The sequence below is a fragment of the Mauremys mutica genome, chromosome 3 (assembly GCF_020497125.1).
Source record: "Mauremys mutica isolate MM-2020 ecotype Southern chromosome 3, ASM2049712v1, whole genome shotgun sequence".
Taxonomy (NCBI): Eukaryota; Metazoa; Chordata; order Testudines; family Geoemydidae; genus Mauremys; species Mauremys mutica.
This window is the reverse complement of record NC_059074.1, coordinates 145,649,816-145,676,129: the sequence shown is the minus strand read 5'-3', so window position 1 is coordinate 145,676,129 and position 26,314 is coordinate 145,649,816. Positions and strand designations below refer to the sequence as shown.

Here is a 26,314-nt window from a genome sequence, read left to right as displayed (position 1 = left end):
GTGCCTCCTCTTTCACTGCTTCTTTTTTGCTGTCATCTGCATTGTTGTGATCAGATGTCAGCAGTGCTAAAGATGTTGTTTTTCTTAGGGTCTTATATTAGCCCTCACCACCATAGCGTGAGTGCCTCCCACCTAGTTAGACTGAAGAAAAAAAGAAGGTCCCTTATTGATTCTCCAGATTTGAAAGCTAACAGTAAGAATTCAGCTAACTTGGAAAGAGTAACTGTGGGACAAATGGCCACTGTTGCTGCTAACTCTCAAAGTTTCATTATGAATCTCACAGTATTTGGCATTTTCTTTAAGTCCTAGCTGCTTAAATCAGGTTATTATCTGAGAATCTCAGCTCTCATGTCTAATGAGAGTAAGTTGCCAACCCTCATGGCTGCAGACAGAAGACTGATTCACATTTCCAAACATTTTGAAAGTGGGAGAGAGACAAAATGAAACCCATTTTTAAAAAAAATCTCATGAGTTTGGGGGCCTGATTCATGATTTTTGAGCATTTGGATTGGCATATATGGGTCACATATATATGCAATTATTAATCACTCAAAAAATGGAAAATAGTGAAAAACGTATCTTCTACCAGCCAAAATGATTTAGGATAGAATTACATTTTCAAAACATTGCCATCTTGCTGTGTGCATACGGACACATCAGCCTCTCCTTGAGATGCTTGAACACAACTTATTAACAAATACATGATAGGCTTTGTTATGAGCACCACTTTAGTATCATAGTTGTAAAATGTATTTCAGGGCAAGAGAGTGAATAATAGCATAGTTTTGTTTCCAGGGCTAGTGTATGACAGAATTAGATCCAGTTAATTTTCTAGCCAGTGTATTTACTTCTCAAGCACCTTTCCCTGTAACATTATGACAGTGAATACATATTCTTCTAGTACCTATTTACTGGCAGGATCTCTGTTTGTACAGCAAAGTCAGAGACATCAGTCAACGGGCTACTGGCCCACATACCATGTAATTTCTGTTCTCTGGCACTCTCAGTACCTGTCAAAAGCTGTTGCCAGAGCAACTGAATTGTCTCATGGAATAGCATTTCTGTTGTGAAGCAGATGTCCCCCATAGAAGATCCACAGTGATTATTTTCAAGTGGCTAATTTGAAGGTAGCTTGTCTCTTTTGGCTCCACACCATGAAAATGCCTTAACTTAACATGCTTAAGTACACTTGAGTGCGCTGGGATCATTTGACCATTGCGATTCTCCCTTGGTCAATATAGCAATAAGCTAAAAAGGATATGCATTAGTAGGCTATAAGGGGCAAATTCAGTTCCCTTCTCCACAGACACAAAAGGCCCCTTGGAGCATAAGCCATGTCTCTCTGCTGCAGGACAGGGTAAAAAGACTGTATGCAGAAGCCCTCCCTCTCCCCACCCCCAAAAAAAATCCATATCAGCATCCTGTGTGGCCACACAGGAATGAGCAAGAGTAGGCAGGAGATACTCCAACCTGCAGAACACAAAGATCAAATAGCCCCTTCAGCCTTGGGGGCTGCAGGGACTGATTGTACTTTGGCTGCCCTCTAGGGAACAAGGGAGGCAAGGCTTCTTGCCTCCTTCCCCTTTGTACACCTGCACAGAGGTGGATCACAGTCTGGGACATAATAGGCAAGGAATTCCATTTCCTAGTTGGAGAAAGTATTCAATAATATATCTGACTCCTGTCTGCAAACACAAAGTCTTATTCATGAAATAAGAATGTTCTTCATCTGGTCATTTATTTATTCAAGCTGGACTTTTCTTCCTGGGGTTCAACTTTAAGCTGAAATTCATCAAGAAAAATGTCAGGTTTTATTCAGGGGAAGTAGGAGAACAGGAACAAACACAGGAGCTGAGTTATAGCACCTGCACAGCTAAATGTCAGGTTGGTATTTGAACATGAGATTTGCCATTCTGAGACTATGAAGATGCTCATAATCCCTACAATGCCAAGTATATGAAGTATAGAGAGCTTTTGGCACTGGGTACTTTAATAGATTTCTTGCAGGAAAATGGGATTGCATTGGAGAGTGGCTGCAACTGAGCAGAACATCAAAGGCAGCAAGAACAGTGAAGGGAAGGGAGCTTATTTACTTACCTTAAAAAAGTATGTTGCTTACAAATGTTACTCATAACTACAACTGAAACAGAGCTGGCTGATCAAAAATGAAGGAAGGAGCGGATGGATTAGAAAGTGAACATTTACATTCAGTTCCTAAATTGTTCACCGAGATCTCAGTCTCACAAGGTATTCAACATTCTGGCCCTGATCCAGAAAAGCATTGAGGCACGTGCGTAGTCTTATTGACTTCAGTGGGGCTACTCATACTTCGAATTAAGCCTGTTCTTAAGGGCTTTGCTGGATCAAAGTCAGACTGTTCAACACCTGGCAGGCCTTGAGGCTTCATTCTATCTATGGTATATCTTGTTCGATTCCAATTTTATATTTATTTCTGCAGCCACCTTACCCTTTCATGTTGTGATATTTTTAGCTCTCACAAACTAAGTAGGCTCAATACTTGCATAGGAAACCTTCAAAGAAAACCTAGAAATTTCATCCAAAGCCCCATCATAGATTAAGCAACCATTGTGCTGTTGCAGTTGATCTATAGGGAGGTTTAGGTTGGACATCAGGAAAAAGTTCCTAACTGTCAGGGTGGTTAAACACTGGAATAAATTGCCAAGGGAGGATGTGGAATCTCCATCTCTGGAGATATTTAAGAGTAGGTTAAATAAATGTCTATCTGGGATGGTCTAGACAGTATTTGGTCCTGCCATGAGGGCAGGGGACTGGACTCGATGGCCTCTCGAGGTCCCTTCCAGTCCTAGAATCTATTAATCTATTTCAGGTGAGACAAATCTGAAGACCTGACTACAGTGATCATCAACAATTTTATGGAACTTGTTTGCAACGCTGGAGGTCTTGACTCCTGTGTTTTGACCAAATTACTATTTGCACATCTACATTCTATCTAAATTCCTCTTGCAGTTTTAAAAGGATACAGTATTCTTCATTTCCTGACACAGGGTCTGAAAACACTATTAAGCATAGTGGTTACTACCCTGAAGCCAATGGCTCTACTCAGGTTCACTCAATAGTGTTTGCAGAACTGAGATTTTAAGATCTTCTGTGCAGTGTTTCAATCCACTGGTAAACTGTTTCTTTCCACTCACAGATGGCTGCACACCAGTGGTTTGGAAGTGCTTTGGTATACTTCAAGAATAAGTGTCATGTTAACTGTCTATTTAAGAAAGGCAGTCTCTACCTTTTTAAGAATATCCATAGTTTTCCTCACTGCCTGCTACACTGCTCCTATTCCAACATATTTCCCAAGAGTTAAAAGGTGGTTCCCTGTTTTTCGTCTTAATTCTTTATATTAAATATGGATATAAGAGCCTAGCATTAGGCGCCCATTTGCTTTTTTGAAAATACCTTAGCTCTATTGTGAAAGGAGAATCGGACTGAATATTGTCACCATTGTCACTAATGTTTATTGTTCCCTTTACTTTATTAAAAAAACACCTTTGTGTCTATATATATATATATATATATACAAAAAACAATAACTATCAAAGCTTAAAGATATTAAGAATTATTTTAACATAAATACCTATACATAAATTAAAAGGAAAAGGTGATCACAAAGTACCATAAGAATTGTACAGCCATCTAATACTTTGCAAAGGTGAGTAGTAGTACTCCTTCCCCTCCATGATGACTAGAGTTCTGATTTTTTTATTACAATTTTTTACTTGCCTACATGAACTTCACTGCCTTGTTGTTCAGTTTTGCGAAGAACTCTCTCTCTATTTGGCTAGGTATCACCAAAAATAAGAAAATCTAAGTATTCAATTCATTTGATCCACATTACATGCCTACTCTGAACTTGCTTCCTTTCTTTCTCAGTTGAAAGATCCTTTATTGATTATTTAAAATTGATCTACCTCATAATTACATTGCCAGATACTTATATAGGCTGATCACGTCAGACCCTTATTAATATCCTACTCAATCATCTTGGAATGTGACAAAACCTAGTATTTTGCCATATAATGTAACTTCATGTAAATTGGCAAAAGAGAGAATACCAAAGAATTTATTTGCTGAGAATTATTTCATCGTGGATCTATTATCCATTTTCATTTGAATCTTCTCCAAAAGGTGCACATATGGTATACATTTTAAATATCTATGTTCTTGTTAATATTATGGTAGGCAGAATAAAGTGATAAACTAGGCTATAAGTACAGACCAGACTGACTTTACGCGTGGCAGGAATCTAGTAGGTAAGATTCATAGACTAAAAATTATTATAGGCCTGGCAACTCACTTCCCAAATGTCCTAATATTTATACTGTCACTAGGTTTGCCATTTACAGAAATTTAAAGAGGTTGCCCTTTTTACACACTCAGGGAATTTTACAGTCTTTAAGGTTATTTCTACATGTATGTTTTGGAGACTGGAATATTGTCCTTCACAGAATACATTTATTGTTCATATATAGCTATTAAAGTTGAGGGCCCATTACATTTATGTTGTTTTGGGTTGGATTAAGGCTCATAGAAACTGTTGAGTGTAACAGCCAGGCTTAATTGTTAATAAATGTAAGAAACAATTAAGTTCCTTTATGGAACCAGTTAGCTGAAACTAATAGCAGCCACCTCCTAAAATAGAAGCACATGTGGATGTGGGAATGTTGCTGGGTATTGTTTGGTGGAGGTGTGTGTTTGTGAGAGAATTAGGAGAAACAGCAGGGAAGCTGAAAGAGAAGCAGCAGAAAGCCAATGACACAGCCAAAACAAGCACTAGGAACATGTCCCTGGTGAAAGCCTGGAGACAGAGCTTTTGGGCTAAGTACTGGCTGGAAAGAGGCTTGGAACTGAGCAAATAAACTGTCTCCTGCTGTTTGATTCCTGCTGTGTTCTGGGAAACAGCATTTTGTACATTTGTTGTAAGTAAACAGGATTGCATAAAAAAAAAACTTGACTCCAAAATCAATTTCTCCTCCTAACTGAAACAATGCACTATACCCCAAATTTCGGCTAACTAATTAGGTCAAAAAGGTGTAAAAATATTTACACTGCCCTCACTTCAGTCCCTCATACTGAGATCCGGAATCAGTTTTTGCACAAACAGAACATAATTTCAGAAATAGCACCCACTGTCTGCAAATAAAGAACATTTTTTGATTGCCACAACTGCTTCAGTCAAATGGAGGTGGCAATGGCATGGAGGTATCATCACACACAAAAAGAAACTTCTGCACATTGATTTTTCCCTTTTGGAGGTGGTGTGCAGTGGCTGATTCTCAATCTCCCCCTACCTCTAACACCGTGATGGTTCTTCTGTAGGTGCAGGTATGCAGGGGAGGTAAAGACAGATGGAAGAGGAATGTTCACTATGACTCCTGAACACCAGCAGTTAATGTCTCTGGCTTTTGCACAGTGCCTCACCCTCACTGGGCAAACACTGCTTCTCCAGGTGAGATCTGTGAGTGTCTAATGCTGGCACAGGAAGCCCTGTCAGTGCCAGGGAGCCAGAGGAGGGCAGGCAGGAATCCCCCAGAGTCTGTGCAGAGACACTGGGCCTCTGTGCTGATCTTGGGACTCTAGCAGATCCCTTGAGATATGTCCAGAGCTTGGCCTCACTGAAGTCAATGGGAGTTTGCCTGTTGACTTCAATGGGCCTAGGATTTCACTCCCACATTTAGGGACTGAACCAATGCTCATTCTGTGAGGGGAAGGGAAAAAAACTCCACTAGAAACTTCACACAATATTTCTCCCTGAAGAGCTCCCTTGTGAGGTTTTTACTGAAACAGAGGGCAGTCTTCCTCCCTCTCCTCATCACCCAGCCTTCCCCCTAGATGAGGTTGAAATAAGGGATCTTGCTGTCTCTACTCTTTGCTGTTGAACCTATTTATATTATTTCCACGCACACCCCAACAAGGTATTTTCTATGTTTAGAACTAGTTCGACAGCAAGAATGTGAGCAGAGTCAGGGGCTGAAGCAGGTCATCATGCACCATTTGCTGTTATTAGTTATTACTTCTGGATGCGTTTTCACTTTAAACAATATATATGCTAGCACTGTAATATTTTCTGTAACTGAAACAAAAGGACAAGGGTTTTCTGTAAGATCTTAATCATAAATTGATTGTCTTGGACAGGACTAATCACTTGGCATTAAGCTAAGGTAGAGGCCCTTTCCTTTCAATTCAGGCTGCTTTAGAACATTTCAAAGGCTACGATAAACACACTCTCTCTGATTTACACTCTATGTATTTTAATTTTGCTGCGTATTTCCAAAACAATTTTGAGTGAAGCTAGGAACAAAAATGTCTTGTTAAACTTTTGAACTATGTATATATTTTCTTGGCAAAAGCCTCACTTTCCTGCACCAAGTAAAGAGATTTTATTGGAGCAGAACAAATTTTGTTACAAAACCCAAACCCATCAAAAATGGGGTTCAAAGATAGAAATTCTATTAGGAGGCCTGACATTTCTATGGGTGTTCCTCAGAGATTCTGCATTCTGTGGTGAAGACTCCCTCAGACTGGTGGGCTTCCCTTCCGCAGGAGGTGGGGGAGATTGGCTTCTCTTACCTATCAGAGCTGTTGTATATTGCAAACAGAGCCCTCCACCGGTTCTTAAGAGCCAACAGAAGCTTTTGGATACGGAATAGAAAGGAGTTGATACCATTTTCACAAGGGGTAGGGGGGCTTGAGAAGATAACAAAGAACCCAGCAGCTTAGGGCAACTTTGTTGCCTCTGTCCCCTCATAATGTGTTAGGAAGAAGGAACTTTCCACCCCTGTAGACCCAAGCCTGGAAATAGGGTCAAGAGCCCTGCTAGAACTTCTACCTCAGGTCTGGGAAGAGTGAGAAGAGGTCCTTTCTGGAGCTACCTCTCAGGTCTGGGTGAGGGAATAAAAAAGAACTTCTAACCCCTCCTCCTCCAGGTCTGATCTTAACTGGGTACGTCTGTGTAGTAGCTGGGAGGTGTAATTCCCAGCTTCCTAGATGCACATATGATAGCTCTGCTCCAGCTAGTATCTAAAAATAGCTATCACATGTCCTCCCAGCTGCTGTGTAGACATCGCCTTTGTGTAGAAGAATGCTCCAGAGATGCAGGGGGAGCATAAATGTGCTGGGAGCAAAAGGGCAAATGTGGGGTGTGCATTATTGGTATGGGGTTTGGGGCATCTATAATAGGTGATTTTGTTTTTTGGAATGGGCTAGAAGCTTCCGAGCCACCAGGCAGCACTTCATGCAAATTTGTGCTATTTTATCACCTTGATCAATTGGTCCTTCAGACCTCATACAGATTGCACCGATCACAACCTGTCTTCCATTTTTCTCTTATCTTGGCCTTCTTTCTCCATGTGTGGCCATACCTTTTCATGATAAAATCTTCCCATCTCTTTGGAGGTCGGCCGAGTGGTCATTTCAGTTCCTGTGGGTACCACTCAGAGACAGCTGTAGTCCATTGATTGTCAGTGAGCCTAGCTATATGCTCGGCCCATCACATTTTACTGTACCTGCTTTCAGTGACATCCTGCACTCCACTCTGCTGTCTGATCACTTCATTGGGGACTCAGTCATGGACTGAAATCCCCAAAATTCTTCTATACATCGCCCTCTCCATGACAGACAGTTGTTGCTCCTCTCTCTTTGTCAGTGCCCATATTTCACTGCCATACAACATTGCTGGCAGTACTGTTGAGTTGAAGAAGCTGGTATGTGTTGCATTGTTGGTTTTTCCTTGCAGGACATCCTTGATAGAATTGAATGTGTGCCAACCAGCTTTCTTTCTTCATGAGAGTTTGCCTTCCTGATCGTAGCACAAGTTAATTTCTTGGCCCAAATAGACGTATTGTTCAACGTCTTTTATTTGTTCTCCCTTGACTATTATTTGGGCTTTTGGTAAAGCATCAGACCGCATAAATTTCATTTTAGAGCAGTTCATTTTCAGTCCGACGTAGCTACTTTTTGTGTCAAGTTCTCGCAGCACTTTCTGTACTTTCATAGTGTTTTCGGCAATCAACATGATATTGTCCACGAATCTGAGGTGGTTTAAATGCTCTCCATTGATGCTGATTCCACCCTTCCAGTTCATCTGCCTCATTACCATTTCGAGGCAGGCTGTGAAGAGTTTCAGTGAAACTGTGTCTCCTTGCTTCACATCCTTTTTGACTGGGATGTGAAGTAGAGTGTCAAACAAAGTTATATCCATAGTGCAGACAGAGTTTGCTTCCTTTAGTAGTTTGATGTAGTTTTGTCGATGTCCAGCTCTGCAAGAGGTTTCAGTGCTGCATTGATCATTATGCTGTTGAATGCTTTTTCATAGTTGATGAAGGCAATGCATAAAAGGAATTTGTATTCCTTTGAGCACTCCAAAAGCTGGTTTATAGTGAAGATATGGTCCAATGTACTGAATTTCCTTCGAAAACCTGCCTGCCCTCTCTGCTGCTGCTCGTCCAAACTCTGTTAGTCGTTTTGTTATTATTTTGGTAGCTAGCTTGTGGACATGTGAGAGCAGGCATATTGGAGGATAATTCTTTAGATCTTCACAATCACCTTTCTTGTACAGCAAAATGGTGTTGGATTCCTTTCACCTGAATGGTATCTTCTGCATTTCCAAGTAACGGCTAAACCTCTGAGCAAGAGTTTTCCAGAGGTCATGACCTCCAGATCTTATCATTTTGGTTGTTAGTCCACCTTTTCCTGGAGCTTTCCCTTCCTTCATTTGGTAAATTGCATGTCAAACTTTGCTGATGAGGATCAGGATTGTGCACTTGTTGGTCTGAAGTGTTGGTAGTGGGACATTTATTTGAGAGATGAACAGTTTGGTGTAGAAATCTTTGCAGACCACTTCCACCCCTGTTCTGTCAATTACTGCTTTTCTGTCCTTGTTCTTCAGCACCATTATTGTCGATTTGTACAGTGTCAATTCCCATTTGCATTTTTTGAGACTTCTGTGATCTTCAGCGGTCATTAAGAGCCTTTCATTTCAGTACTTCTAAGTCCCCCTTTAGTCGTCTTCTTATCAGCTTGCAGAGGAGGGAGTACTCGAGTTTATCGCCATCATTTCGCTTCATATTCCTCTGCTTCTCTAGCAAATTCCTCATTTCCTCCAAGATTCTTCCTTTCTCTCTTTTTGGTCTTGGCTAATTTCACACACTGCCTCAACTTATCAGTGAAGTTTTTACAGTCCTCATTGCAGTTATCTGAGATTTCAGTCTTCCTTGGAAATGTTGGATTCAGGATTGCCTTGTTGAACATTTTTGGCCACTGTCTCTGATTTGCCATCTGTAGCGCTTCCTTCTCCACCTTGATGTTGAAGTTAAGCTTCGCTCTGAGCAAGTGATGGTCACTACTGGTGTTGAATGATGGCACTACTCAGATGTCTGGTACAATGTACCACTTGTCGATCAGAATATAGTCAATCTCCTTCTTGTTCTTCGCATTGGGTGTGATCCATGTTCACCTTCTCTTGGCCTTTTTCTTAAACCAGGTGTTACCAATGAACATTTCTTTTGTCTCTGCCAGAGTTGCCAGTCACTCTCCTCATGAATTTCATTTGCTGATGCCATACCTTCCAATGAACTTTTCGCCTTCTTTCCCTATTCCAACTTTGGCATTGTCTCCCATCACAATTGTATATGTGGATTTTTGAAACATAAGGGTTTCCTCAAGTTCCTGATAGAATTCTTCCACATCATCATCTTCACTTGTGCTTGGGGGAGTGTAGATCTAGATAATCTTGAATGTGCTGTTCTTGTTCAGTTGGAGGTACAGCACTCCAATGCATGATGACTTGAACTTACAGGAGATGATTTTTGAAGACCATTCCTTGTTGATAAAACCAATTCCTCCAACAGTTCTCATGCCTCTCCTTTTCCCAACATGATGGTGCTTCCGTCTCTCCACTTCACTTCCATCTCCTTTCTTTATGTTTCAGAGAGACCAAGATCAGGACATCGCAGGCTGTCCTTGCCTTCTTCTTCATGATATGGCTGATCGAGTCATCAGTGTCTTGCAGTTGTAGGTACACACTGAGAGGGCAGTTCTTTTTCTGGCCCCTGAGATTCTTAACAGACTCACAATCAAACTCCACACCGTTGCTGCAGAATGGATTGAGGGACATGCAAGGAACTGGGGCCTATTTATTAAAGTTGTTTTAGCCATTTCTTCAGCCACATGCTGGCTATGCTGTCAGTGGCAGGTTTATCTCCTCAACTTAGCTAGTACCCAACCTCAAGAAGGAGGACAACTGTCCCCTCCCTGGCACCTTAATGCCATGGTAGGACCTACTGGAGAATACACTCTGCTATCATCACCTCAGTCAAGCCAGGGTCACCGCTGCACCGCTTTCAGGCATTGAGATAGGATTATGCAAATTTAAAATAGACTTTTTTTGTCGCAAGATGGTGGCAAGTATGGAACCCATTCATCAAAAAGCATTAATTTGGCTAGACAGCTGCTTCTTCTTCTTCTTAAGAAACTGAGCTTAGCAGTTTGTTTTTTAGGTTCATGGATACTAGAAGTCACATGGTATGAGTCACATGATAGCTTCTGGGCAGGGCCAGCTCCAGACCCCAGCGCGCCAAGCGCGCGCGTGGGTGGCATTTTAACGGGAGGGCGGCAGGCGGGTCCGGTGGACCTTCTGCAGTCATGCCTGCGGGAGCTCCAACGGAGACGCGGGACGACCGGACCTCCTGCAGGCATGACTGCGGAAGGTCCACCGTAGGCGCGGGACCAGCGGCACGTCTGCGGGAGGTCCCGCAAAGACGCGGGACCGGCGCCCGGCAGCGCGAGCGGCACAGCGCGCCGCCCTGCTTGGGGCGGCGGAATTCGTAGAGCTGCCCCTGCTTCTGGGAGCCTATTTTCTTGAACTTTCCTAGTGTAATGTGGTAGATCAGCATTTCTATTTGCTGTTGGGCTCTCTCAGGGGGAAAATGTTGAGCTGAGGTCTGCAAGTCCATTTAATAAAAAAACAACAACAAAACTTTCCCCAGAGGGCTCATTTATGACTCTTAGCAAATGCTCAACTGTCCACAGAAACAAGTCCTATTCTCAAACAGAAATCCACTTCCAAGTTTTAAGGAGTATCTTCCCCACTATTTGCTCACCTGCTGTTATGGAGGGGCATCAATTCCCTTCACAATTAAGTTTGAAACTGGCTTCCTGTTATAATTTTCTCTGGGATGGTCACTGCTTCCTGTCTGACTCTACACAGCCTGCGTTCACTCATCATTGACACTCGCACAGGCTAACAGACTCACCACCATCTTCATATCCTCCAGCAGCCAGGTCCACTGTCCTTCCAAAACAAACTGATGCCTCTGCTGCAGCTACACCACGGGTGCATGCACCTCTTGATGTTAGACTGCCGCTATCTAGCCACTCTTCTGTGTGTGACAGACCCTCAGACATCTCTCTGTGGCTTGTGCAGATGTGCTCCTACTGAATTGTGGATCCTACATAAAATTCCTGATAGAACATGACTCAGCTCTATTGCATTTTTGACATATTAGATTTTAGCCACAACTATGAGGAAATGCTTTCCATAGAATCTGATCTTTGCCTACCCAAGAGTGCAGGGGAAGGAAAGCATCTGCCTTCTTTTCTCCTCCTTACACCTCTTTTAAAAAGCATTATTAAAAACCACACACAATGAAACATTGTAACTGAAAAGGAATCTTATAAAACAGAAGTGTTGGTAAATGTATCATATGTACATTTAAAAAGAAAACTCCTTCTTCCTCCCTGGTCCGATCTAGACTAGATCATGTCTGATAATGTGTTAGACGATACATTTTTAAACATTACTTTGCACTACTATAGAAACAGCTTAACACCCTTAAAATGAATTAGCTGGACACATGCTACCTAACATATCTTAAAAAGATGTTACACTCTGTCCATGTTTGTTGCAAAGTTAAAGGTAATAATTGGAGATATACCAATCTCCTAGAACTGGAAAGGACCTTGAAAGGTCATCAAGTCCAGCCCCCTGCCTTCACTAGCAGGACCAATTTTTGCCCCAGATCCCTAAGTGGCCCCCTCAAGGATTGAACTCACAGCCCTAGGTTTAGCAGGCTAATGCTCAAACCACTGAGCTATGCCTCCCCTGTGACCCCTGCTTTTTTAAAAGTTGTGTTTAAAAAAGCGTTAGGTCACATTTTGAAAATGTTTTAACTATTTTCCTAGTCTAGATGGGGCCTTTTTGTCCTCTCCAAATTCAACATCTCTCACCTAAATTCAACCTGAAAATAAGAATTTCCAAGACAGCCATTAATTCTATTTTGGTTTCAATCAAAAGCCAAATGATCCCATGTGTAATTCACAGTGCTTAATTAATGTTGCTGGGTTTTCCTGCTCTGCAGTAGGTTGACCCCAAAACTCTAATTGAAATTCATAGGGTGCTAAGGCACCAGAATCAGAAATAGCAAAATAAGCTGGAACTTGTGTGAATTAAAATTCACAAAGCTTTCCCAGTTCTAGCTTTTAATCACAGGTAACATACATGATGTTGCAGAACAGGCTTATTTAGCTAGGTAAGCCTTCAAGGAACAATAAAGATGTTAAACATTTCAGAGAAAAGAAAGGCCATAGAAATAGTTACTGAAAATTATTTTAGTTCTTTAGGACCCTACATTGCAAACACTTATGCATGTGCTTAACTTTAAGCTCATGGGTAATCCCATTAACTTCAATGGAAGTACTCATATGCTTAAAGCTAGGCACATATGCCTTAGGGCTTGGCTACACTTACAAACACACCCTCTGCAGCGCTGCAAATTGCGGCGCTACAAAGCGCCAGTGTAGTCAAAGCCCCAGCGCTGGGAGCCGCGCTCCCAGCGCTGTCCGTTATTCCCCACAGGGAAGTGGAGTACGGACAGCGCTGGGAGAGTTTTCTCCCAGCGCTGGTGCTTTGATTACACTTAGCGCTTCAAAGCGCTGCCGCGGCAGCGCTGCCGTGGCAGCGCTTTGAAATGCAAGTGTAGCCAAAGCCAAAAGGGAAGTGGAGTACGGACAGCGCTGGGAGAGTTTTCTCCCAGCGCTGGTGCTTTGATTACACTTAGCGCTTCAAAGCGCTGCCGCGGCAGCGCTGCCGCGGCAGCGCTTTGAAATGCAAGTGTAGCCAAAGCCTCAGTGTTTTCAGGACCAAGCCTGAGGGCTTGGCTACACTTACAAGTTGCAGCGCTGGGAGTTACAGCGCTGGTCATGCAGCTGTGGAAGGGCCAGCGCTGGAGTGTGGCCACACTGACAGCTACCAGCGCTGCAGTGTGGCCACACTTGCAGCACTTTCCAGCGCTGTATTGAGAGGTGCATTGTGGGCAGCTATCCCACAGAGCACCTCGTCCCGTTTTGGCGCCGTTTTGGCGCTGAGTATTGTGGGAAGGGGAAGGAAGTGTGCGGGTCATTCCGCTTCCTGTTTGCCAGCGCCCCGTGGTGCATCGCTTCACATCCCAGCATTCACTCTTTCCAGCAGCGTTTGGCGCCATTGTGAGTGTCTTTCTGTTACTCTCTGTGTGAATCGCGATTTCTGTGGCAAATGGAGCCCGATCTGCTGAGGACTCTGCTGATGAGTGTCACCAGCACAACACGTTTGGCAGTCCAGCTATTCCTTCAGCTCCAAAGTGACAGTGAGGATTCCGACGATGATATCAATATGGATTTGCCTGCCGCGTGTGACACTAAAGTGCTTGCGGCATTTACGGAAATGCTCAGCACCGTTGAACGCCGCTTTTGGGCTCGGGAAACAAGCACTGAGTGGTGGGATCACATCGTCATGGAAGTCTGGGATGACGAGCAGTGGCTGCAGAACTTTCGTATGAGAAAAGCCACTTTCATGGGACTGTGTGCTGAGCTCGCCCCCACTCTGCGGCGCAAGGACACAAGATTGAGAGCTGCCCTGACGGTGGAAAAGCGAGTGGCTATTGCAATCTGGAAGCTGGCAACTCCAGACAGCTACCGGTCGGTCGGGAACCAGTTTGGTGTGGGAAAGTCGACCGTGGGAATCGTTTTGATGCAAGTTTGCAAGGCAATTAATCGCATCCTGCTAAGAAAGACCGTGACTCTGGGGAGCGTGCAGGACATTGTGGATGGCTTTGCACACATGGGTTTCCCTAACTGTGGAGGGGCGATAGATGGGACGCATATTCCTATTCTGGCCCCCCCCCACCTGGCATCAGAGTACGTTAATCGGAAGGGGTATTTCTCTATGGTTCTCCAGGCGCTTGTGGATCACCGCGGGCGTTTCATTGACATTTACACAGGCTGGCCTGGAAAGGTGCATGATGCACGCATCTTTCGGAACAGTGGCCTGTTCAGGAAGATGCAGGCAGGGACTTTTTTCCCAGACAGGAAGATCACAGTAGGGGATGTCGAAATGCCCACTGTGATCCTTGGAGACCCCGCGTACCCGTTACTGCCTTGGCTCATGAAACCCTATACAGGGAAGCTTGACAGGAGCAAGGACCGGTTCAACTACAGGCTGAGCCGGTGCAGAATGACTGTGGAGTGTGCTTTTGGGCGTTTAAAAGCCCGCTGGCGTTGCTTGTATGGGAAGCTAGACTTGGGGGAAAGCAGCATCCCCGCGGTTATATGCGCTTGCTGTACCCTCCATAATATTTGTGAAGGGAAGGGTGAAACATTCAGTGAGGCATGGACCACCGAGGTTCAAGTCCTGGAGGCTGAATATGCACAGCCAGAGAGCAGGGCTAATAGAGAGGCCCAGCACAGGGCTACAAGGATTAGGGATGCCTTGAGGGAAGAATTTGAGGCTGAAAGCCAACAATAATGTTTGCTGCCTTGCATGGGAGTGAATTGCACTGCTTACACTGTTATGCTATTATCCATAATAATAATATGATTTGTAGTGCCTCTTTCTTTACTGGGCTAAGGTATCTTTCACTATCTGCTATAATAAAGACTGTTTTCAAAGCCAAGAATTGTTTTATTGAAAAGAAAAAAACTTCCTTGACAGACAGACAGACACACAACATTTCATGAACACAAGAGGGCAGGGGTGTGGGTTGGTGAACTGTACAGTCACAAGTTTGCATATGCCCTGTCTGGATTGCTGTTTAATGAATCCTGCACTTCAGGGTTCATATACTGCATGGTGATGGGGGTTGAATGCAGAGGGTAAGGGTGGTGGTAGGTATCAGGGCTGGTTGGGGAACGTACAGGTGTTGGAGGCAGCTGGTGGTGGTAAGAACCTGGATGCTGGGGAAAGGTGGTTTGAGCTGACATTGGGGCACAAGGCACAAAGGACGGGGCGGGTGGGGGAGTAGCACGGTAGTGCTCTGCTTGCATGGCAACGAGTGACTCTATAGACTCCGCTTGGCGCTCCAGGATGCTTAGCAGCCGCTCCGTGGTTTTCCTCTTGGCCACTGCATTTCTCTTGCGTGTCCTGCTTTCTTTCTCTCGCCAATCCTTCAAGTCCTTACTCTCTCGAGCAGACTGATTAAGAACAGTTTTCAGCATGTCTTCTTTGCTCTTTCAGGGATTTTTTCTCAAATTTTGAAGCCTCTGTGATGTTGAACATCTGGGCAGTCCAGTAGTCAAGGTCACTGTAGAAACAGAAATGACAACATTTAACACGGGCAGCATTGTATCCACTATCTCCAGACATGAATTGTTACACTGAGGGAGTGAGTTCTTATTTAAGCATTCTTTTACCCACACGCATAACACTACAGAAGCCACGACATGGTGAGTGAGCAGTGCTTATATGGGGAGAAGTGGGGCTTGGGTGTAAGAGGGGAGCTGGTTGCTTCGGGTAATCTGGAGTGCTAGAGGGGTTGAGTGAAATGAAGATGCAGATGCAGGGGTGATCTTATCTCCCTATCTCTTCACTAAAGAGTCTCCCAACATTTTTCACAGGACTTAATCCTGGAAGATGTTTCCCTACTGCGAGTCACTAGGGAACAGCGGGGGGCTCTTTTAGAGCAATGTGGATTCCGCCCGGGACCCTATGCGGCTTGCCTGTGTTCAGAAATGGTCCCCCCACCACTGGCAGAAGAGTGGCGCGGACGCGTCACCGTCACTGGGACAAGGGACACAGTGGCTCTGCCTATAAACCTGCGCAGGCATATTGCCCACGCTCTGGATGAAGCTTTTGCTGAGATAACTGAGGCAGATTACCGCGACGTGATAGACCACATCAACGGGCTATTCCACATCTAGAGGCTGGCATGCATGCATCCATAACCCCCCCTCCTCTCCAGAAACATTTCACCCAGAAAATAAAAGCCGCTTACCGGTAACACGCTCCTCTGCTTGTCCTTCTGCAACTGCTGGCTGCTGCGATTGGGTGCTTTCCTCCTGGCTTGAGAAGAGCTCCTGGCTGCATGCCTCCAGGGAATCTGCGGTTTCTTCCCCCATGCCAGGAGCTTCACTCGCGGTTTCCTCCCCCCCCCACGCCTCCGCCTCCGCCGCCTCCTCCTCCTGTCCCCCAGCCTGCTCAGAAGTGTCCATCGTTATCCTGGGATTGGCAGTGGGGTCACCCCCAAGTATCTCATCCATCTCCCTGTAAAAACGGCAGGTCGTGGGAGCAGCTCCGGATCGTCGATTCCCCTCTCGGGCTTTGTAATAGGCACTCCGCAGCTCTTTAATTTTCACCCTGCATTGTACTGCGTCCCGATCATGGCCCCGATCCAGCATGGCCCTTGATATCTGCTCAAAGATATCGTAATTCCTACGGCCGGAGCGCAGCTGTGCCTGAACAGATGCCTCACCCCAAACACTGATGAGGTCCTGCAATTCACCAGTGCTCCATGCTGGGGCTCGTTTGCCGCGTGGAGGCATGGTCACCTGTAACTGATTAAAACTGATTGCACTCCACACCTGGCTGCAGCAAACAGGAAGGAGATTTTTAAATTTCCCGGGGCATTTACAGGGCGGGTCACCTGAGGCAAGAGCAGTAGAGTGCAAACTGATGTGCAGAGTGGCTGAACAGGAATTCTGGGATACCTCCTTATTCCCTGGAGGACAGGTAAAGCGCTGGTGAGTGTCCACACCTGCTGGGCAGCGCTGGATCACCAGCGCTGCACTCCTTATACCCCTGCCGGGATGGGTTTTCAGCCAGCGCTGCAACCAGGGAGTTGCAGCGCTGGTTGTGCCCTGCAAGTGTGGACGGGGTGTTGTTGCAGCGCTGGAAAGCCTCCACCAGCGCTGCAACTTGTAAGTGTAGCCAAGCCCTGAGATCTTATGCACATGGATTAAATTCATACCTTCCAACTGTAGCTTTTGAGTTCATTTCACAATAGGACCCTTGGGAAAACAAACTCAAATAATAGATGGTCCTGGAAAAATATTTTGAGCGCATAAATAACTTGATAGGAGATATTTTTAAACTTTGGAAAAACTTTGTCATTGGGGCAGGTTTAAAGATTATGTAAAAGAAACATGAAGCTTGATTTAAACTTTGGTGTATATTGCTTGAGGAAAGAAAGGGTGTTTTCTTTCTACAAATGTGGTTTCACTGAATTCTCTTTCACTACCATCTGAATTCAAATTTGGAGAAGTTCATTTTACTATGAAAAGAAAGAGGACATTTCATGTCAAAGGTGGATTCTAGTGCTCTGTAAAATAGCATCTGATCCATTCATCACATTTGACATTTAATTGTGTTTATATGGATAAAAGAAGCAGCTTTGTGCTGTCAAAAGAGGAGTGCACTGAGCACATTGTGCCTGATTCATCATTGTCCTGCATCTTGCATAGTCATTTACACTAGAGCAAAGTGAGGGCCCTGTAGGTGTGACACTATTAGATCAAAAAGGTAGTGTTTTACCCCCACTTTTCACATTGTAAATAATGGCATGAGGTGCAGGGCAATGGTGAATCAGGACTGAACGGAGAACCAGAGTTGGCAAGGCAGTGCAGTGAGTGGAGAAGAGCAAGGGGGCCCATGTTCTACTCTCTGTTGTACTGGTGTATGTGAGATCAGGATTTGGCCCACAGTTTATAGTGCAGATCTGAAAGCTGAGGGAGATGCTTGAGAAAGACAGACAATTGAAAATCTATAAGCACTGAGAAATTACAAGGCCTTCTTTCGTAGTACAGAGAATTATGGTCCAGATGAGAGACAGAAAGCGAAGGGGTAGGGCTCTAGAAGTATTTGAGAAGAAAGGACGTGGTACTAGGACAGTCATTTATGTTATAAACTTCTGATTCAAAGCAACATTTTCTAGAACTTTTCCACAAGGCGTTGTAACTTTGAACAGTTCCAGAGAACTTTAAAACTCAGAGGCTTTATAATATTTTCCCAACCAGGAGGAGATACTCTTTGTGGAAGAGTTCTATAGAATTTAAAAGGAATGAAATCAATAGGGTTCACCAAAGCCATTCACAAAATTTGTAGAATTTCACAGAGTAGGAGATATTTTGTACAGGTTTATTTAAGCCACCCTATATGGAATGCTATGGCAAGGACAAAATGCTCTATTCAGTTTTACAGAAAGGTTAAAAAAATCACAGAAAGGTCTGCTAAGTTCTTTAGGATGCTGCCCAAGCAATATATTAAAAATAGTAGAGAACCTGTAATATGGGTAAAATCTGGAGTGTCTACAGTATCTAAGCCAACTTAGTGCAGGGGATCTCTGTAAACGTGAGGAAAAGATTGAGGACCAGAGCCTCACACCCACACTGGCCCAGTTATGCTGCATAAGAGGACCAGAGTGGCATAAATGAGACCTAAAAACCACCTAGCGGGTAGGGGAGGATTGTTGCAGTTCAGGCATCGTAGAAGACTGCCATAAAACTACCTTCTGAGGAGCTCCTTGCAAGCCCCTGCATAGGGGCATTCTGTAGGCAGGAGGATTGTGTCGGGGGGCTGCAGCACACAGTGCTGTGGAGATTCTGGCCAGTACTGTAGCAGGGCAGGCTGGGGAGGCTTCTGTAATGTAGGGTATCTACACTGCAACTGTGGGGTGTAATTAAAGCTAGCTTAGGTATGTTTGTGTGAGCTGCCACAACACTCTAATTTCAGTGTAGACATACCCTTAACTAGGCCCGGGGCCTCTCTCCAAGTTATGCCAGGGGCACCTCCAGCCCCTGAAACCACCCAGGAGGGTGCAAGGATGGTTTAAAGCCACCATAGGCCCCCGCCCACTCTGAGGCACAGTACAATCTCAACCTGACTCTCTCCTCCCAAGGTGCAGAGCATCAGCACAGCACTCCATGGGCTATAGCAGTAACCAATGCCACTGTGTTTCCTCACCAGCCACTTGAGATACAAGATGGTTGGGCCACAGATCCACACAATCATAGACCTACTGGACACATTCTTGCTCCTCTTCCAACACCTCCTCCCTCCAATCTCCACTCCACAGGGGCTGACTCCACCTGTGGGACTTCTCCATTGCTGGGCTAGTGGAGACAGGCTATCAGCAGAAACATGGTCATTACACTGTGTGGGTCTTTCCATGCCAGAGCGGGAAAGAGAGTTTCACAATTTGGATTTACAAAAAGTGAGCCACGGTCCAAAATATTATTAAATAGACACATTCATTTTACTAGTATCCTTGTGATGATAAAATACACTGCATACCCTTAATAGGTGCTATATTTATAATAGAGATTTATATGTATCTGAATGTATACTTATATTGTGACTTAGGGAACTATTCTATTCCCGTTTACCAAGCTGTAAAATGGGGAATAGAGATGTTAAATAACAGATTCACATTGAGTAGTATCATACTTGCAGAGTAAGGTACTATTTAGCGTGTGGGTGGCAGAATCAGATCCTAAGTGATTTACACTAGGTTACACAGGAAGTTTGTGGTCCAGTCACAAGTAGATAACAGATCTGACTCCAAGTCTTGTGCTTCAATCACACAACCACCCTCCTCTTTAATATGAATGGTATGCATTATGACTGGTAATATGTGATGCTTAGGAAAGCTATGTTGTTGATGAAGATCAAAAGCTTAAAAAGGCAAAGAATATTTTCACTGGGTACTGAAAATAAATAGTTAAGTTAGCCTCAAGGACAGTTGGGTCATCAACTGCAAAGGCAACAACAAAGGCCACCACATACTGGAAGCAGAAATTGAATGCGCAATCAGGTCCTTGAAAAACAACAAGGCGCCTGATCTAGCTGATGTATCACCTGCAGTGTTAAAATATGGTGGACGAGACATGGTCATGCTCTGTTGAAACTATTTAACCTCATTGGGATGAAGGGTGACGTCCCTGAAGACTGGCAACACGCAATCATTATATTACTTTAAGAAAGGTGATGCAAAAGACTGCAGCAACTACAGAGGAACAACTCTTATAAGTATTTCCTAAGCAAGGTATTATGTAGAGGGATTCTCGGCCGAATGAAAAGAAGAGCGCAGGAAATCCTTTCTGAGTCACAAGCTGGCTTTAGATCTGGATGTGCCAGCATAGATCAGATTTGTTTTTCACCAAATCTTGCAGAGCCAGAGTTCAATGAACCCCTGTGTATCACATTAATTAACCTGAGGAGAGTATTCATTTACCTTAACGGAAAGGCTTTGTGGAAAGTATTCACAAAAAGTTTAATATAACAAAAGTGTTAAAACAAAAAGTACACAAGCAAGTTTTAGCAGCAAGTTGATTCAAATACTAAAGAGACACTATAGCATAGCTTGACATGCACTATGCATGCAGTGGAAAGCTGACAGAGTGGTTTGAAGAGAAAACTGGAGTCCAACAGGAATGCATACTCAGTCCAATACTTTTTGTACATCTTGTCCAACTCCCTTTGTAATACTGGTGGTGATTGCAGGATATATTTACTTTCTCCAGACCATTCATGATTTTATGACTTCTATCATATCCCTAGCTCCTTACTTATCTCTTGTCTAAGCTGAATGGTGCCAGTCTTTTTAATCTCTCCTAGAACAGCAGCTTTTTCATACTCCTAATTTTTGTTGCCCTTTTCTGTATTTATTGTAATATATTTTTTTTTACGTAGGGCAACCAGAACTGCATGCAGTGCTCAAGGTGTGGACATACCATGAATTTATATAAAGGTATTATGAAATTTTCTGTCTGTCTATCCCTTTCCCAGTGGTTCCTAACATAGTTAGCTTTTTTGACTGCTGCTGCACATTGGGCAGATGCTTTTAGAGAAATACCCATGATGACTCAGATCTCTTTCTTGAGTGGTACCAGCTAATTTAGACCCTGCCATTTTATATGTATAGTTGAGATGATGTTTTCCAATGTGCATAACTTTGCATTTATGAACATTGAATTTCATCTGCCATTTTGTTGCCCAGTTACCCAGTTTTGTAAGATCCCTTTGTAATTCTTTGCAGGCAGTTTTGGACCTAACTAGCTTGAGTAATTTTGTAGCATCTGCAAACCTTGCCATCTCATTGTTTTATCTGCTTTTCTGGATGATTTATGAATACATTGAATAGCACAGGTTCCAGCACAAATCCTTCAGGGACCCCAGGAACTCTCAGGCATAAGCATAAGGGGTTAGGGGTGGTCAGAACAATATGAGAGGTTCCCTGGCTGGGCTAGAGAGGGAAGACCCTGAGGGAAGTCCCCAGCAGGAACCTCCCCTCTGTCATTGACCACTTGTTGAGAGATCCACCAGACTTGATAACATCTTTGAGTATGAATACAGCATTAGCTAGCATGTGGGCTCACTTAAGTTTTGATCTTTGATTGTGATTGTAACCTTAATAATCTACTTAGTAAAACAATACAGACAAGACCATTCTTTGTGTGTTCCTAGAGCCTCCAAATTTAAGGCCTTGTCTACAGGTACAGCACATCTCGTGAAGATACTCTATGCTGATGGGAGAAGCTCTCCCACCAACGGAGCTGTGCACATGAGCATTTATGTTGGCGTAACAGCGGAGAGGCTAACAGAGGGAGTTTGACTGAGATCTGTCTGAGAGGAGGTACACTAAGTGCTGCATTAGGGGGGGGCTGTGTTGGTGAGTATCTGAGTGTCTACTGCGGGGACAGTTTGTCAGTTTGACCATGTGCTTGATTGTTTTGAAAAGCGTGAATTGGGAGTGCTTTGTTCCAGGTGGGACTGATTGTTATAAAAAGGCAGCCAGTTTCGAACCAGCTGAGTGACGAACAGAGGGAGTTTGACTGGGAATTTGCCTGGGGAGATCCCACTGAAGCTTTCTTCTTGCAGGCTTCTCTGAGTAGTTCCTTCTAAGAGCTTCCTCAGCTGTTGCAGTAAGGTAATATAGATGGTGAGCGATCAGCTGTTGTGACCTGCACAGGATGTGCCATGTTTGTCTTTCTTCCACAGGACAGAAGCGACTTTGTCTGTACAAAGTGCAACTGGTCTCCATATTGGAAGAGAAGGTTCAAGGTCTGGAGAAACAAGCATCAACCCTGCATTGCATAAGAGAAAACGAAGATTTCCTGGACAGACATCAGGATATGCTTCTATGGGCACAACATTCTGAAGAATCAGAGCAGGCTTCGAAGCAAGGACAGAAAGATGGTGAAGAAAATTGGCAGCATGTGACCTCCAGAAGAAGAAAGAGGAGCATCCATGTATCAGCAATGCAGATACAGGTGAGCAACTGTTTTCATGTTCTCTCCACAGGTACTAATGCAAAGAGTGGACTAGATGATACATCTGAGGGAAGGGAGCAGAAGGAGACTCCACCAATTGGAAGGCATGAGATTCACTGTCCTAGGGATGGAGGTTCCACAACCACCACTCCCAGGAGAAGGAGGCGGGTGGTGGTGGTCGGGGACTCCCTCCTAAGGGAGACCGAATCATCTATCTGCCCTCCTGATTGGGAAAACCGAGTGTGCTGCTTGCCAGGAGCTAGGATTCATGATGTGATGGAGTAACTGCCGAGACTCATCAAGCCCTCGGATCGCTACCCCTTCCTGCTTCTCCACATGGGCACCAATGATACTGCCAAGAATGACCTTGAGCGTATCACTGCAGACTACGTGGCTCTGAGAAGAAGGATAAAGGAGTTTGAGGCGCAAATGGTGTTCTCGTTCATCCTTCCTGTGGAAGGAAAAGGCCCAGGAAGAGACCATCAAATCATGGAAGTCAACGAATGGCTATGCAGGTGGTGTTGGAGAGAAGACTTTGGATTCTTTGACCATGGGATGGTGTTCCAAGAAGAAGGATTGCTAGGCCGAGACGGGCTCCACCTAATGAAGAGAGGGAAGAGCATCTTCACAAGCAGGCTGGCTAACCTAGTGAGGAAGACTTTGAACTAGGTTCACTGGGGGAAGGAGACCAAAGCCCTGAGGTACGTGGGGAAGTGGGATACCAGGAGGAAGCATGAGCAGGAGAGTGCAAGAGAGGAGGACTCCTGCTTCATACTGAGAAAGCAGGACTATCAGCGAGTTATCTTAAGTGCCTATACACAAATGCAAGAAGCCTGGGAAACAAGCAAGGAGAACTGGAAGTCCTGGCACAGTCAAGGAATTATGATGTGATTGGAATAACAGAGAATTGAGGGGATAACTCACATGACTGGAGTACTGTCATGGATGAATATAAACTGTTGAGGAAGGACAGGCAGGGCAGAAAAGATGGGGGAGTTGCATTGTATGTAAGAGAGCAGTATGATTGCTCAGAGCTCCAGTATGAAACTGCAGAAAAACCTGATTGTCTCTGGATTAAGTTTAGAAGTGTCAGCAACAAGGGTGATGTCGTGGTGGAAGTCTGCTATAGACCACCAGAGCAGGGAGATGAGGTGGACGAGGCTTTCTTCAGGCAATTAACACAAGTTACTAGTTCACAGGCCCTGGTTCTCATGGGGGACTTCAATTACCCTGATATCTGCTGGGAGAGCAATACAACAGTGCACAGACAATCCAGGAAGTTTTTTGGAAAGTGTAGGGGACAGTTTCCTGGTGCAAGTGCTGGAGGAACCCACTAGAGGCAGAGTTCTTCTTGACCTGCTGCTCACAAACAGGGAAGAATTGGTAGGGGAAGCAAAGTGGATGGGAACCTGGGAGGCAGTGACCACGAGATGGTCGAGTTCAGGATCCTGACACAAGGAAGAAAGAACAGCAGAATACAGACCCTGGACTTCAGAAAAGCAGACTTTGACTCCCTCAGGGAACTGATGGGCAGGATCCCCTGGGAGAATAACATGAGGGGGAAAGGAGTCCAGGAGAGCTGGCTGTATTTTAAAGAATCCTTATTGAGGTTGCGGGAACAAACCATCCCGATGTGTAGAAAGAATAGTAAATATGGCAGGCGACCAGTTTGGCTTAACAGTGAAATCCTTGCTGATATTAAACACACAAAAGAAGCTTACAAGAAGTGGAAGATTGGACAAATGACCAGGGAGGAGTATAAAAATATTGGTCAGGCATGCAGGAGTGAAATGAGGAAGGCCAAATAACACTTGGAGTTGCAGCTAGCAAGGCATGTTAAGAGTAACAAGAAGGGTTTTGTCAGGTATGTTAGCAACAAGAAGGTGGCCAGGGAAAGTGTGGGCCCCTTACTGAATGGGGGAGGCAACCTAGTGACAGAGGAGTGGAAAAAGCTAATGTAGTCAATATTGTTTTGCCTCTGTCTTCATGAAGAAGGTCAGCTCCCAGACTACTGCACTGGCCAGCACAGTATGGGGAGGAGGTGATTAGCCCTCTGTGGAGAAAGAAGTGGTTCAGGACTATTTAGAAAAGCTGGACGAGCACAAGTCACGAGCACTGCATCAGGGAGTGCTAAAGGAGTTGGTGGATGTGATTGCAGAGCCATTGGCCATTATCTTTGAAAACTCATAGTGATGGGGGGAGGTCCCCAATGACTGGAAAAAGACTAATGTAGTGCCCATTTTTAAAAAAGAGAAGGAAGAGGATCCAAGGAACTACAGGCCAGTCAGCCTCACCTCAGTCCCTGTAAAATCATGAAGTAGGTCCTCAAGGAATCAATTTTGAAGCACTTACAGGAGAGGAAAGTGATCAGGAACAGTCAGCATGGATTCACCAAGGGCAAGTCATGCCTGACTAACCTAATTGCCTTCTATGATGAGATAACTGGCTCTGTGGATGAGGGGAAAGCAGTGGACATGTTATTCCTTGACTTTAGCAAAGCTTTTGATACTGTCTCCCATGGTATTCTTGCCAGCAAGTCAAAGAAGTATGGGCTGCATGAATGGACTATAAGGTGGCTAGATCATTGGGCTCAACGGGTAGTGATCAATGGCTCCATGTCTAGTTGGCAGCTGGTATCAAGCGGAGTGCCCCAAGGGTTGGTCCTGGGCCCCTGGCTGGGATGATTTAGTTGGGGACTGATCCTGCTTTGAGCAGGGAGTTGGACTAGATGACCTCCTGGGGTCCCTTCCATATTCTATGATTCTATGATTCCATATTCTATGATTGCCTCCCCCATTCAGTAAGGGGCCCACACTTTCCCTGGCCACCTTCTTGTTGCTAACATACCTGACAAAACACTTCTTGTTACTCTTAACATGCCTTGCTAGCTGCAACTCCAAGTGTTATTTGGCCTTCCTCATTTCACTCCTGCATGCCTGACCAATATTTTTATACTCCTCCCTGGTCATTTGTCCAATCTTCCACTTCTTGTAAGCTTCTTTTGTGTGTTTAATATCATGTTCTATGATTCTATGTCACTCAGGGGGGTGGGTTAGTCACATTCCTGAGGGACATAAGTTACGCTGACATAGGCTATAGTGAGACATAGCCTAAGGGTGATTTCCAGCCTACAGATCTTAAAGCTGTGGCCACACAGGAGCTGGACTTGCTGATTTAAGACAGCACTATCAATTTAAAATTAAGGCTACAACTGAGTCTCAGGAGACCTTGGTTTTATTTCCAACTGACCTGCTGTGTGATCTTGGGCAAGTCACTTCACTTCTCTATGCCCTTTCATCCCTTTGTCTGTCTTGTTTATTGAGCTTGGAAGCTATTTGGGACAGGAAGGAACTGTCTCTTGCTATGCGTACATACAGTGTTTAGGACAATGTTCTTGGTTGTGGCCTCTAGGTACTACTGTAATACAAACATTACATATAGCCTTTTAAATGTGTTCACTAGACCTTTTCAAAACCTAGCTCCTTATCTTGATTACTTACCTGTATGTCTCCTATCATGTCTAAGCCCAGTTCATGTTGGGTTTCTTGATTTATAACGATCATCAATAAAAATAGTTTCAAAGAGTTATTATCTGAAAAGGGAGCCCTTTGGATTAACCAGGTACAAGTGTAACTTCACTTAAAGACTGGGTTCAAATATAATATTCTAAAAATTTTACTTTCCCCAGATCATTTTGTCCATTAATTACTCTCATTTCAATTGTTTTGTTTTTTTAAATTGAAGGAAAGAGTCTTGGTTTCTCAGCTAT

The 26,314-nt window shown here is 44.2% G+C and overlaps 1 long non-coding RNA gene across 2 annotated transcripts in view; it reads right to left on the bottom strand.

Annotated features, from left to right (window-relative positions):
• LOC123367531 overlaps positions 1-26,314 on the bottom strand; it is a 66,140-nt gene that overhangs the window by 2,254 nt on the left and 37,572 nt on the right. The gene's annotated exons all lie outside the window — the stretch shown is intronic.